The 15404-nt window shown below is 46.7% G+C and overlaps 1 protein-coding gene across 1 annotated transcript in view; it reads left to right on the top strand.

Moving 5' to 3' along the window:
• The first annotated feature begins 1260 nt into the window (after positions 1-1260).
• FoxP (forkhead box transcription factor P) overlaps positions 1261-15404 on the top strand; it is a 548205-nt gene continuing 534061 nt past the window's right edge. Inside the window, 1 exon segment of the mRNA XM_077639369.1 lies at positions 1261-1320. The gene's annotated coding sequence lies outside the window, so the exon portion shown is untranslated.

The raw sequence follows: 15404 nt of genomic DNA on the forward strand, positions 1-15404 counted from the left end.
AAAGAAATGTGGTCAAGCGGTATAGAACCGTTTTCCTTTGGGTCGGCAGCCGGGCACACTGCCTGGACACCACTAAAGATCGGTTGTTCAGAGGGATAAATGGAAGCTGCGCACGGTCGCGAGTAAAAAAGATTAGCACAATGACGTCACCACAGCGGTGAAAATCTCATCGCGCGGCTAATGCGGCGCTGTGCTTTCCGAACACACCTGGCACTTTTTTATCGGCGTGTCCCCAACAGCAGCGCCCAGCGTTGCTGTATGCCGCTGCGCTGGTACGTCACTAGTGCTAATCATTTTTATCCGCGACTGTACAAGCTCCTCATACCATACAGTAGGCTAATTAAATTATAAAAACACTTCGTTAATTAGAGTAACTCATTAGCGTCACCAGTTAATACGCGCGATGATGTGTAATAAAGCGGTATGTGATGGCAACAAGCGTGACGATGTCTGCGATTGGGTGCGCCGGGGGAGCCCCAAGCCACTGAAGGGAACATTTAACAGTATCGCGTCATACTCTTGAGGTGAACTCGTGTCCCCCAAAACGCAGGGACTATTTAACGCTATGGCGTCATACTCTTAAAGGATAACTGCATAGGTTTTAGAAATAGATGAGCTTAAGGGGATCAGACGTGTGAAACTTGCAGGTGAAACATACGAAGTCCTTTTCGGCTAGCACTTGAAATGATGACGTAACCGCTGATTAAAATCGCGATGCCATTTCAAGCTTCTCCGCAGTACACAGCACCAGGGGGGGGGGGGGGGGGGGGGCACATGGTGATGTCATCGAAGGTACCGGTGCATTTCCAACGCATAGCAGCTTGCTTCGAAGAGAAAACACCAACGCCACTGAAAGCAAAGCCAGCCGACAGTTGTTTGGCAGCATCAAACGAGGCACGGAAGGGTGTGGTTGACGGCAGCGGTAATTTGAAATCTTACCTTCCGTGACGTCACCCCAAACTTTCCCGCATTTCTTTGGTGCTTTGAGAAGAAGCCTCATAATCAATCGTCGATTACGTCACTATTTTAAATGCTATCGCAAAAACACTTGGCACGCTTTACATATGGCCTATATAGACTTGAATAATTGATTATCGCGGAATTCTAAAAAAGTGGTGCAGTTGCTCTTTAAGGTGAACTTAAGTGTTCCCAAAGTTTTTGTTCGATTCTTTCTACCCATAGTTAACTGCCTGCCTGCGAGCTATTAGCGTTGCGCGTCTGTTTCCCGTCTCACCTTTATTACTCCTTCCTTGGCAGGGAAACACCAGGAGAGCTTCGCCATGGCTGACGACTGGCCCTTCGCATCGCAGACGTAAGCAGGTGAGTTCAGAGGGATCACCTGTGGGGGTTACTGTAGGCCATTTTATCATGAACGTCGCCATCTTGCGAAGCTGGCGCCCTCTATACTCCGTTTCATGCATCAGCTGCAAGGCTGCTAAAGGTACGGAAGTAGTCCGGACGGGAAAATAGAGGGAGGCGTGTTACTCCGCGCTTGTTCTATGACCGAGTGGTCTACGGCACGAGAAAGCGACAGCGTGTCGTCTGCCATAAGAGGGCATTTAATTAAGCTCGTGACAAATGTGTTATGTAGTAAGCCTGAAGGCATATCATTTACTATGTTTCGCTCACCATAAGGAACGCACTACTTTTTGGTCGCGGATTCAGGCAGCGCAGACAAGAGCGCTAGCTTTGACAGCGTTGCACCTGATGTATGAAACGGACTGTAGTATCTAGTCTGGAAACGACCGCCTTGCTGGTATGTGGAATCGCATTCGCGGTGCACACACCAAACGGTACCCACACAGCACAAAGCGGAAGTTCGGAGCTTCCGCATTCATTTTTCGACTTCTAAAATTGCGTACCGATAGAAAAATCTTTTCAAGCAGCAGTGAGTTCGTTCCGTCTAGAAATGGCTGGAACACCAGCGGATTATGGCGTCGCAGGCGCTTCCACCATCGTCACGATCACTGATATAGATAAAAAGAAATTCGACGAGTTTGGTGTACCCTACGTGTTGAAAAACGGCGTAGGCGTAGCGCTGGTTTCGAATGCGGTCGAGGGAGTAATGCAGGGCAACTTTCTGTGATATTTGACTGAGTTTGAGAAATAGTTCATGGTAACCAGCTTGGAATATTGTTGGAAGCTAGCTAAGCTAATCAACTCCTTGGCTGTTTTAAATGTGATGTTAGTCGCATTTTATTTGCCAAATAGGTCTAATGTGCATGCACCCAGTTTACTGCCCGAAAAGGTAACGCCGGTGAGTTTGTTTCGTGATGGATGACGTGGATATCTGAGGAGCGAATTTTTCGCCTTTGCCATCACTTTTACAACGAAGCAGCTGGTCACGAATCGATTCGTGCGCCGAATAACGAAAATCTAGACATAGGCTCTAGGCAGAAGATACAACTGTGTTCTTTAATACCCATCAGCGACTGGCAATACGGGGCAGTGAGCTCTAGCCCAGCGCTTTTGTGATGGGAACACTGTGGCACAATTTTGAAGTGACCAAAAAGAGCATCGAAATCTTTCATGCAAACCCTCATTAAGAGCACGATGCCTTCACTTACGAAAACCAAAACGAGGTCAGGGCATCTCCTTCCTTTTTTTTCTGTCCACATGCAGTCAGCTCTCACGGAACGCCTCCTGAAAATTTTAGTTACCTTCATCTATGGTGATTTTCTAGCGCATTCGATGCAGAAAAATTCCCCGTGTGCGAACTAATTGTTTTTTTTTCTTTCACATATACGCATACGTTCGTACTATCGGCAGCAGATATGAACGGGGTGGGTGTTCTCGGAAGAAGAAAAAGTTCTACCGCTGCCTTGCGATCAAGTGGCCTTGCATTATTAACAAGGGTGGAGCATGCATGTTCTCATACCTTCATAAATACAAGGCGATTGGCTTATGTGACTGCACCGAAATGTTTGTTTGTTTTTTTTTCGCTCACCCTGTTCCCGTAAACTTCTGCTGCCAATTGTACCTTCCGTGCAATTACGTTCTTGAACATCCGCTGTCACCAAGAGTGTCGATAGCACGCATGAGACGCGACCAACAGGATGGAACTCGTTTGGTTAGTGGTCGCAATCCACAAACGCTCCTCATCTGCGAAGCGGTGCAAATGGAACAGCCTGCGCGCACACACATGCCGCGGCTGTCGATGCTCTACGCACTGTTCTGGAGGTCATTTTTCACGCTTCCGATAGTTGCTACTACAGCCGACAACAACACAGTGGAAGCCGGACGATCTTAGGACTCGATTTGTGGCGATATCTAGACGCAAAGCGGTTCGCAACTCCTTCGTTGCGCAAAATACCGCGAAGCACACTCGTATACTGTGCACCGCGCTTTGGTGCCCCTGCCGCCGGCGCATACCAGAGAGGAGGAGCGGCGCTGCACGCGCCGGGATCGAGGCTATTTTCCTTCTCGCCGCGAAAACGGTTGCATCGTCTCTGGATGTTTCTAAAAGCAAGCGCGAATGTGTTGTTCGTATGCGCTTTGAAAAGTTCTTGTTTCACTTATTTTCCTTCGGTGCCTGTTCTCACTTCCGCTAGAAAAAAAAAATCGACTGATTTGTGGTCTGAAAACGCACGGATTCCTCCCCCAAAAACAAGAAAAATTGATCTCACAGCGTGGAGTCCAAGGCTGCATCTTGAATGTACTGTACCCCCAAGATAGTTCACAAGGGTAGAAACTTGGGCAAGTCGGTAATGGTGGTGCATAGTATGTGAGGGTAGCGTAAAACGGGACAAGAGACAAAGAAACGCCTTTGTTGTGTGCGTCTTTTTTGTCCCTTGTCCCGTTTTGCGCAACACTCACATACCATGGTACCCCAAGATATCCTATATCACGATAGCTACAGCAACTGACCCGCGCGCGCACGTGTGCGTGTGCGTGCGTGCGTGCGAGAGAGAGAGAGAGAACTGGTTTGTTCGCTTTTGCACTCCAGGTTTCACAACAATACTACCCTGCATAGTTAATCTGTCTGCGTTACCTAATTTCTTTGTTTTGGGTGTGAGTGTTCATAATGGATGCCCCCGCTCTCCTCTGCTCGGTCCTTTGGCAAGACTAGAAATGTATTTTTGCGCACTTGCAACTAATCGTATCCATACCTATACCAGCATATATGTGCGAGTACGTGTTTGTTATAAAATAGGCAAGTTTATCTCAGGGCTTCGCTTGAGCTGGCCCTGCGTTTACGCAACGGACGTCGCGTCGCGGCCCTGGCGAGTCCATGTAGTCCAGCGAGCCCTCTTTCCTGGACCGCAAAGTGCGGCAATAGAAAAGCACATATCGCAAGCACGGCGACACACAGCGGTACCATATTTCTGTCTAAACAGCCATGCTTTGCTGTACTGTAGAGGGCGCCGTGATAGCGGCGCTGGCGGCTGTCAGCGGCTAACGCACGCGCTAAGGAGATTCCGTTGCGCTGACTTACATTACAGCAGCCACGAGTAGCAGTGTTTACTACTGCCTCTACCGACGTCTCATTTAGCGAACAATACCTGCGAAGAAATTATGCAGCATTCATTTGCATAAGCGCATTTCTCCAACGAATGCTGACAGCAAGGATATACGCCACTTCTGTCGGCCTGAACAGTTATGTGGGCCCTTTCGCTATACTGCTACCGTATCGCAACTGACGCAGTTGCTACCTTTGCTATAACCTCTACTATACTACATCTGCTATTATTATCTCTACTATAGTTTACAATTAGTAATTGATAATTGGTTTTTTGGGGAAAGGAAATGGCGCAGTATCTGTCTCATATATTGGCGGACACCTGAACCGCGCCGTAAGGGAAGGGATAAAGGAGAGAGTGAAAGATGAAAGGAAGAAATAGGGGCCGTAGTGGAGGGCTCCGGAATAATTTCGACCACCTGGGGATAATTAACGTGCACTGACATCGCACAGCACACGGGCACCTTAGCGTTTTTCCTCCACAAAAACGCAGCGTCCGCGGTCGGGTTCGAACCCGGGAACTCCGGATCCGTAGCCGAGCGCCCTAACTACTGAGCCACCGCGGCGGGCAACTTACAATTAGCGCTATTACTATTTCTGCACTGTTATGACTGCTAGTATTGCTGCTGGAGATAGAGGAGCGGCGTTACTAATACTAATAATGCGTGAGCAATAACAATGGGCGTAGCCACAATACTAGTTGATATAGAACCTCTAACGGTACGCCCACTGATGGTAGAGCTTCTGTATTTACTAATGCAACAGGGGTAGCAGAGTCAGCAGCAGATAGAGATGAACAAAAAGTAGCAACGATTTATAGGTACAGTGGAGGCCAGAGTAATATGGAGAACGCTTCAGCATTCAAAATACTCTCACGCCTTGCTTAGAAAATACCAGGTAAAGCAGCATTTAATACATGCGCTGGAAAATGGCGCTGGTGTGCTGTCGGGTACGCGGAAGAAACTTTCATATCTCCTCCACATAACGCCAGATTATACTTAGACCAAAACGTGCTCAGCGTTGTTCTGGCTGCGTCTGTACATGCATTTCAGCATATACCGATCGCCCTGAGTCATCACTATCCCAAAATAGTTGCAAGTACTGTACTACCATCAGTAATGTTTGTGGATCAGTAATAGTAGTCGTAGTAGCAGCGGTTGCATTAGCGTACCAGTATATCGGTGCGTTTGCAGAGATGGTTCGTCTTTTATCGCTGCTAATACTCGTCTGAGTGGAGCTATGGTCTCGGTTTCCGAACTTACTGATACGGAGTTCCCGGGTTCGAACCCGACCGCGGCGGCTACGCTTTTATGGAGGAAAAATTTCTAAGGCGCCCGTGTGCTGTGCGATGTCAGTGCACGTTAAAGATCCCCAGGTGGTCGAAATTAATCCGGAGCCCTTCACTACGGCACCTCTTTCTTCCTTTCTTCTTTCACTCCCTCCTTTATCCCTTCCCTTACGGCGCGGTTCAGGTGTCCAACGATATGTGAGACAGATACTGCGCCATTTCCTTTCCCCCAAAAAAACAAATTATTATTATTATTATTCCGAACTCAAGCAGCCACACTGCCCTCACAGCAGACGCATGCACATGAATTCTGTCGCCGTCGCAACGCACTTTAGCGAATGCGTTTTCTGCTTTGTATACTAACTAGGAGCGCATGAATAATTCAAGCGCGCGTGTGGGCTCCACGCTGGAGTCATGTTGTAAAGGAATAGAGCCAACGCGAAGCGCGCGAAAATCACGGGACCGGTTGTGTCACTGGCCGGTGTCGATGGCATGCTGAAATTTCCGCTTCGAAGTCCTGATTTCTCGGAACGAGTGCTTTACATCGCACTACGCATACTGAAAAGTGCTAGTGGTGGTGGTTTCGAGAATTTGCTTGCGCGCACGCTTTGGTGTTTCCTTTTTGTGTGTTATTTTTGACACAAAGTCATTTATCAGTTTCATATCAAAGACCGATGTTTAGCCACAAAAAAAAAAACGGGTGGCAAAAAAAGAGAAAGAGAGAGAGACGTTGTATATAAAAAAAAGAACACAAGCACGAGCAAAATTGGACATCACGGAAACGATCGAGTACTGGACCGTTCAACCATGACGTCATGGTTGACACAAAATAGGGAGAAAATGACTCAGCTTAACGACAATAAAAGAAGGGGAGCCTAGAATATCAGCAAGAAAAGGAAATATGTGAAGAGAGGAGAACAGAAGCGAGAGTCGTTCACGTCTGAGAAAAGGCGGTTTGGGATTTAAGGGGAACCACAGCGGAGGAGGCGGAGTTTGGGAAAGAAGGAATAGGGAAACATTCCGCCCGTTCTTCCCATGACGAAGTATAACGGCGAATAAGGGAGGGGAAAGTCTCACCTGACCGGGGTAATAACTTGCCTCGGCGCCTGCGTCTCAAAGAAGCACCTTCTTTTGGGAGAGGCGAGGGAAAAGAAAGAGGGAACACGATATAGGAATGTGAAAAGAGAAAAGGGGGCGGCCATTGCCTTCATGTGATTCGGCGACAGTAGCACCCTCCCGCGGCATTCGTGGCAACTTGTAACCACCTGGCCGCGCATTCAAGAGGTGGCCGACGTTACGTGCGCTCAGCTGCCGTTCGCCGCTGTGTGCACGTACTTGCCTTAGCGTCGCATGTCGCCCTTGCATACGAACCTCAGCTCAGGGAATTTCAGACTTCGTTCGAGAAGCGAAGGAGAGATTGCGATTTGCGCCACTTAAGCTGAGCATGTCTCTGCCCTTAAGGTATACACCTACAGCTTCGGCAATCTTCCTTTCTTTGCTACTTTGTTTTGTGGATTTCCGCTGTCTACATTTGTGTCCGTGGCGATCAAATATAAACTTACAGGCTTGTTGCGTGCGAGGGGAGTCTTTATAGCGAACCAGTGGTCCTCATTGGCCAGTGACCTCTCGCAATGGATTTCATTTTGAAGATATGCTTCTGCATTCATAAAGGTATCTCCGCTGTATTAACTTGCGACGCGTGCGGTCGAGGTAAGATTGTGAGGGCACTATGAAGATATGGAACTTATACGCTATGGTGTTGCCCGTTTTGTCTGCGTTGGTTATCATGGAAAACGGTTAGCGACCCGTCGCTGTTAGCACTAGGGTGCATGTGGGGTGCGACACCAATAGCAGGGCATTTTATGGCCGTCGGCGGAGATCGATGGCACCTTTTGGCACCCCGTCTAGCTGCACGTGTCTGCTGAGTTGCGACAATGCCTCACCGTGATCAACTGAGAAGAAATGCCGCACAGCATCAACCTTCGTGACGATTGGCCGAACGGTCACTTCGATGGAAACGACCCGCTGAAAGACTGACTACTTCCGTGCTGCACGACGTCACAGTGATAGACGCGATGGACGCTCCGGACAGTGTGTGTGACTCTGCCTACACTTTTGACCCCCTGCAGGTCGTTCGGCGATTACTGGGATCTTCTTCAGGTGGGTCAGGCTTTCTCTTTTTTGTTTTTGTTTTAACGCGACATCGTAAAGGGGCTCATGTCGCAGGAAAGCCGGCGTCGTCGGCGTAGGCCGTGAGCGAAAAATGGCTCATCTCGGTGGACACCTGAACAGCGCCGTAAGGGAAGGATTCTCGTTCTTCCCTTACGGCGCGGTACAGGTGTCCAGCGAGAATTGTGAGACAGGCGTTATTTCCTTTCCTTAAAACCAATTTTCCTTTCATTTTCCTTCCCTTACGGCCCGGTTCGGGTGTCGATCCACCGAGATGTGTGAGACAGGCGTCCTTTCCTTAAAGTGTCAACGTAAGCGTCCTCCAAATTTTTTGTGACATTTTATAGCAGCTCACACTTATTTTGAGAACTCACGCCTCAAGTCTTAGTTTCTCACTTTGTACTACAAAATTCAAACATGGCGTATGCATCTTGAAATCAGTATTCGTGAAATTATAATCATTGTTAATAACTTCCGGCCTCAAGGCGTGTTTTGCAAGTTTATTTACGTTTACGTATTTATGTTATTTACGTTTACGTATTTAGTTTATTTACTCGTAAGTTTATTTACGAAGTCAAGTTTACGCTCTGTGGAAGCACGGACGTGCTGTGAAGCTCCAGCCTTATTATCCGCATAACAATGCCAGCTTAACGAAAACCTTCGGATATTTGATTCGAAGTGGACAGATAATTGGGCCGAACCTCTCACTCTGCAGTGTGGTTTTCATGGCAAAAACTGTAACGCTATTCGTGCTTGCATGGCCGCACCATAGAAAGGTCGGAGATCCACCGATCGGGGATCGTGTTCCCTTTCAGAGATAGGAACTTTTGTTTAAAGACGATCACGAAAGCGAACACTGCGGTGCTATTCGATTTCAAGAGAAAAACATTACGCGTTTACGGTTTCAACTATTCTCCTTCCTTGCTTCTTCCTTTTTATTTGTTTTTATCTCGACAAGTTTGGGCGATTTTGTGCGTTCCTGTCAAAAACATTTATAACCGGGGCTAGTAGGCCGACGCGTTAGTCTCAGCGGTGCGCTTGATAATTTTCATACTGTTCAAGTCATTCTATTCGCACAGGTTCCCAGTGTGCTTCTGCTTGCGTATAATGGAATAGTTTATACTGCCAGAATTTTTTTTAACATCGCTGACGAATCTGTCGCGCTTTCATTTAACCGAGTACTACTGCGAGACGAGAATGAATTCTCACTTTGCTCTGGGTGCCTGTCATGAGCAACTGCTGTTCAAAAGAACTGTCATATATGTATGTAATGTACTGAGACATATCACTCACGGATTCGTTTTTTTTTTCTATTCTTGTGCACGTTATATCTGTACTAGCTTAGCAGATCAGGGGGAGAGAATTAAAGTGCGAGTAGTTTTTCATTCATACGTTAGTTAAGCCACAACGCAGTTTTTTTTATCACTACCCTTATCAGCCTTTGTCCTAGGTCTATAATAGCGTCGCTTATTTGAAACTATGGGAAGGATTCTTAGCACTGCAGCGTGCACGGTATGTAGGTTTTCATCGAAAATATGGACACCGTAGTCAAAAAGAGAACCGCATTATAAGCTGACCTATCGAATCACTCAGATTCTGCCTGAAATTTGTTTAGCATCTGAGCCGTTCTGCTACAAAACATTTCAGTGAGCAGCACTCCAGACAATGGCATAAAATTTAGGTGCATGCGTCAGCGCTTTTTTTAATTGATTTAATAGTATAGTCGGTGGCATTCATTGGTCGTCTTCACACTGCAGCGGTTGCATATAGAGTGTAGTGTAGTATACAGTGTAGTATAATTATGGCATGATATGGCATAGTATAGTATAGTATGGCATAGTATAGTATAGTATAGTATAGTATAGTATAGTATGGTATAGTATAGTATAGTATAGTATAGTATAGTATAGTATAGTACAGTACAGTACAGTATAGAGAAGCCACAAGTATTCGTTAATGACTGAAAACAGTAGGCGGATGTCACAGCGCTCTCCATATGTGATCTTAAGCAGGCTTGGTACTTGTTCTGAGCATCTCTAAATGATTTAGTACTTAGAAACGTGACAGACAACCATCACAAAGTAACTCACCTCGTGTCGATTTGCACGCATATTGCACGTAACGTGCCATAAGTAATCCGACGGACAGCATCGCGTAGTATGTGAGCCACGTCGGAATATATGCGTATTACGTGAGGAGAAGTTTGGTTGGTTTGGTTTATTGGGGTTTAAGGTCCCAGTGCGATTCAGTCTATGAGGGACGCCTTAGTGAAGGGCTCCGGAAATTTCGAACAGCTGGTGTCCTTTAGCGTGCACTTACATCGCACAGTGCACGGGCCTTGAGAATTTCGCTTTCATCGAAATTCGACCGCCGCGGCCGGGATCGAACCCGCGTCTTTCGGGTCAGCAGCCGAGCGCCATAACCACTCAGCCACCATGGCGGCCGCGAGAAAAAGTATACATACGCTTACATTTCAAGCCGCATGTCACATAACTCGTTTGAGGCATGACTTTTCATAAGAACACGCGTCAGTGTCTTCTTTTATGAACCAAATGTCAGCCTTTTGAAAACATGTTAGTCTGGCATAGACATTCGTTATGTAGGCCAAGAAAAGTAAATAAGCAAGAATAATGTCCTTTCCGCACCACCTTTGCCACAACCGACTAGTAGGGGTCGCCATTATGCTGTGTGTGTGTGTGTGTGTGTGTGTGTGTGTGTGTGTGTGTGTGTGTGTGTGTGTGTGTGTGTGTGTGTGTGTGTGTGTGTGTGTGTGTGTGTGTGTGTGTGTGTGTGTGTGTGTGTGTGTGTGTGTGTGTGTGTGTGTGTGTGTGTGTGTGTGTGTGTGTGTGTGTGTGTGTGTGTGTGTGTGTGTGCGTGCGTGCGTGCGTGCGTGCGTGCGTGCGTGCGTGCGTGCGTGCGTGCGTGCGTGCGTGCGTGCGTGCGTGCGTGCGTGCGTGCGTGCGTGCGTGCGTGCGTGCGTGCGTGCGTGCGTGTGTGTGTGTGTGTGTGTGTGTGTGTGTGTGTGTGTGTGTGTGTGTGTGTGTGTGTGTGTGTGTGTGTGTGTGTGTGTGTGTGTGTGTGTGTGTGTGTGCGTGCGTGTGTGCGTGCGCGCGCGCGCGCGCGCGGAAATGTTGCGACTCGCGGCCTTGTGCGGTGCTTTTGCAGGCGCAATGTATATCATAAATTCGATAATTGAGCAAAGTAATCCGATGTTCTCGTCGTGTTTCTTCACTACTTCTGACCGGTTTGTTTTGTGCTATCGCGGAGACAAAGGACTGATTACATTAGTTCTAAACTGTTCATCAGTATCACGATTTTAAGCAATATTTAATTTCGAATCTACTGCCACATCGTAAACAAATGTTCTGCTTTCTCAGCCTCGTTGTAGTCGGCCCAAAGACGAACACACTTGCGCCGCGAGCAGACGTAACCTGACGACCTTTTTCTTCGGCAATGTTTTCGCGCGCGTCTTCAGCCGTCCCGGGGGTATATATTGATACACAGCTGCCTTTTCTTTCTCGCTGGTTTACGTGCGTGGCTTGTTCTCTTCGTTCTCTCGCCGGTCGTTTCCCAGAAGCAGGTGCAACGCATCATAGCCTCTGACAACAGATGCGAACATAGAAAGCCCGTCTAGTTGTTTACATGTCTGCCGTCTGGGAGTCGGCTAGACGGTCGGTATGTCGGCCGGGTCTCGGCAGCGAGGATCCGCCGACTTACAATGCGTTTATCGGTCAGTTTGTTACTTTCGAAAATTTTGTTTGTTTGTTGAGCCCTGCCTTGTTTGGAGTTTTTTAGTAGAACGCACATGTTTTCGCCATGAAAAGGGCGCGGAGAGCTCTGCTTCATTTTTTTTTTCATTCTTTTTAATGTCACAAGGAAGCGGCGTGTTCAGGCGTGTTAGTACGCCAATCCAATTAGCCCGCCCTTACAAAAATGGTCTTTGGAGAGTCTGTAGACTTCTTATAGACTCTATTGCCTCCTATAGGTATTTCATTTTGTCTATTCATAGTCTATAGACTGTCTACAGAAAAAGTCTACTGAAAGCGTATTGCCACAAATCTATAGGTTGGCTGTAGACTGTCTATAAGATTTGTATTGTCTATAGACTATTCTCTAGGGTTTGTGTATAGAAAGTCTATAGACCTTATATACAAAAGTCTATGGACGGTCTATAGACTGTGTAAATAAATTTTTTGTAAGGGCGGAACCTGATACAAACCTGGATGATGACTGATAATTACTATCTATTACTTTCCCGTGCTAAGCTTGGGCTTAGGCTTAAGCTCAGCCGCAAGCTGACCTAAATAAAAACGCATGCTATCAGTACACATTCACACCTGTTTCAAATTGATGCCAAACAGAGATATAACAAAGTGAGTGGAATGAACTCCATCTTTATTGAGGTTTCTGTATGTATGTCTCCAGAGTCGAACATTAAGCGAATTCGGTCGCAGTTTCGAACCGCTTGCTTGGCTATATTGAACTAATTCATGATTTAACACGGTGGTTATTATAATCGACTTAATTAATTATAACATTTTTCTCTTTGTTTCATTCCTTCTTGCGTGTCACCTGGAGAGGGCATTAAACATTTCCATCTTTTGCGCCCGAGTTTTTAAGGCTACCGCGTGTAATCTTTTGTTGAACTTGTTTGCGTGCGAGTCTCTTCAAGCGGACGATGCGCAAAATTAGAAGAAACAAAGACATAAAAAGCGAACGAGCTTTTCTAAGCACATCACTGAAAAGCAAAAACAACATGACAACATCTCACGCGACCACCTGCTCCTTCGGCGGCGAATGGAGATGCGGCTTCTTTTGCCGGTTTTCGTTCTTATAAATTCTGATTCTCATCGCTATAGACTTTGGAAAGAACTTTGGAAAGCGTTGAAATATACGTGCCTTTTGTGGTTCTGCGCGAGCGTGGGATGGTTCCGGCGTTTCGAAAGCTGCCTCTTTTTGTCGTTTGATTCATGTTTATTGCCTGCCCGCGGTTGTTGTTGTTGTTGACTGCTGTACGCGGCCTTTCAAGCAGCGCGGCCGGCCGCAAGTTTCAGACGCTGTGCGTGCGACGTATGCCGATGCAGATGCGTATCGTGCAACGTGTCGTTGTTGTCGCTCCATTGTTTCAGTTTGCCGGGTTGCGGCTGTGGACTCGGCTGCGTCAGTGTTGAGAAGATCTCTTTGTGAATAGTAAGAGACTTTCGCGCTCTCGCCGTGGATTTGAGTGACTTCGTTTTTTTTGTTCGTTTTTTTTTTCTACACCCCTGGAATGTGTTTCTCGTGGAAGCGAACTTCAAGCTACTTGAAACGCCCTCTACAGACGACCGGTAAGAATTTGTTTTTGTCTTAATTCATCTTTCTTTAGTAACCTGCCCACTAGTAGTTATGTAACACGTATTGTAAGAGTTCTTTTTGTTGATCTGCTTGTAATTTCTCTTTTGTGTTTTGAACATTATATTGTACTGGTTGCCCACCTTCTACGGTCTCTTACTGAGACTGGCAGTATTGTATATAAATAAAAAATAAATAATCTTAAGCAAACTTGATTTTATTTTTTGTGTCCACTGTCGCAAGGTCGAGGTGAATTGTTTTGTACCGAGTGAGTTAGTCCTAATACGCATTCCGCGTAGGCGGCATTCTTTCACGTTTTGAAGCCCAGGCGAGAAAACTGTTTTTTTTTATTTATTGCTTTTTACAGTTTCCATAGCGCCGTGGAGCATTACAGTGTGTGCGTGTGTGCCGGGTTAGGGGGGGGGGGGGGTATTAAAACAGCAGATAAAAAGAAGGTAAAGCAAACGAAAACAGGCAAAGAACAATTGAAGAATCAAGGGTTTGAGTACAAAGCACATTCTACAGAGACAAAGAAAATACAATAATGTAAAAATAAGACACCCTGAAAAAAATTCGGTTTAGATCTTAATTTTTTCCCCATTTCATAAGAATGATCGAGGCGCTATGAGACATAGTCGGAATTGCACTGACAATGTCTCCGATCGAAACTAGTCTTATTATGAAATATACCGCGGAGAAATTTTGGGCCTCCGTAATCTCCTAAGCTGCTGAAGTGGTTCCCATCCAAGCGTTTGCTTTGCGCAGGAAACGTTGAAAGTCCTAAAATAATTAGCACCGGATCGCCCCGCGATTATTCTCTGACACTCGGTGCACAACGTTGTTCCCATAAAAAAGGCACTCGTTAACGTTGCTTTCACGTTCTTATATACTATATGGGCATACTAGCAAAAAACAATTCGTTGCGGAAATCTGTAATTACGCGTGACGTAGCTATGCGAGATTCTACTTAAGAAAGAGACAGGGGGGAGGGTGGTATTGATGGGAAAGGCAGAGAGGTTGGCCGTAAAAATAAATATCTGGCCTTCTACTCTGCACTGGGGAACGGGAAGAGGAAAAAAAATAGGGTCACGATGGGGGGATGATGCTGATGATGGGAAGAGGGCAGATGATAAAATAATAAAAAATGAAAAAAAAAACAAGACACTTTCTAACATCACAAACGCGAGGCAAGGTCCGTGTCGCTTAAAAAGTCGTGAGAGCGCTCACGTTGCCTGTACAGTTTTCAAACTATCTGGCCAAGCGCCGAGGATCAAATTCTCCGAGAGGGGCCTTGTGTCCATAGACTTCAAAGCAGATGCGAGCATCAGTCTTTCATGTGCATGTGCTGGACACGGTACTAAAACAGGTTCTATAGTATATAGCACTCCACACCCTGGTACATTCCGGGGAGTCCGCTTGTCCTATAAGTGCAAATATTTGCGCGTGAAAGCGACGTTTATAACGTAATCTATGGATTACGCATGCAACAGGGCGTGGTATTCTGCGAGGAACAGAAAGGTCATCGCCGGATCTAGCCGTTTAAGGCGGATGTGTCGAGTGTCTGGCAGGGGGCAGTACCTAGCCGTCGCACTCTTCATCGATTCCGAAAGGGAGACAAGTTGTGTCCACTATAGAGAACGGTACAGCTGTACGCAGGCCACTGCTGAAGGCGCTCCTTGCTTCAGCGTCGGCGGTCTCAATTCCATCGAGCCCGCAGTGTCCCGGGATCCACTGGAACTCTATATGGTGGCCTTTTTCCTGAAAAAATGACAAGAGACTAATAATATCAAAAGCCAGAGCTTGGTAGCGGGTGTGGCGCAGGAATCATCCCAAAATTTGTAGCGCAGGTTTACAGCCAGAGAAAATGCACCACTCCTGAGGCGGTTCTCCGCAGATGTGGCGAATCGCTTCCCGAAGGCCCGCAAGCTCTGCTGCGGTTGAAGTAGACTTGTGTCCTAAAATGAATCTCGGTTCGTATGCTGAGCGGGGATTGCGAAAGCTGATGTTGATGGCTTTGGTGACGCAGATCCATCCGTGTATACCTGCACACAGTTTTAGTAATGTCACCAGATGTAGGCTAGCCGGCATCAAAGATTTCTGGATTATGCCAGGGACATTGCAGGCATACTTGAGAGGTGTAGAAAGCGTCTACTTCTA

This window comes from Amblyomma americanum, chromosome 10 (assembly GCF_052857255.1).
Source record: "Amblyomma americanum isolate KBUSLIRL-KWMA chromosome 10, ASM5285725v1, whole genome shotgun sequence".
Taxonomy (NCBI): Eukaryota; Metazoa; Arthropoda; class Arachnida; order Ixodida; family Ixodidae; genus Amblyomma; species Amblyomma americanum.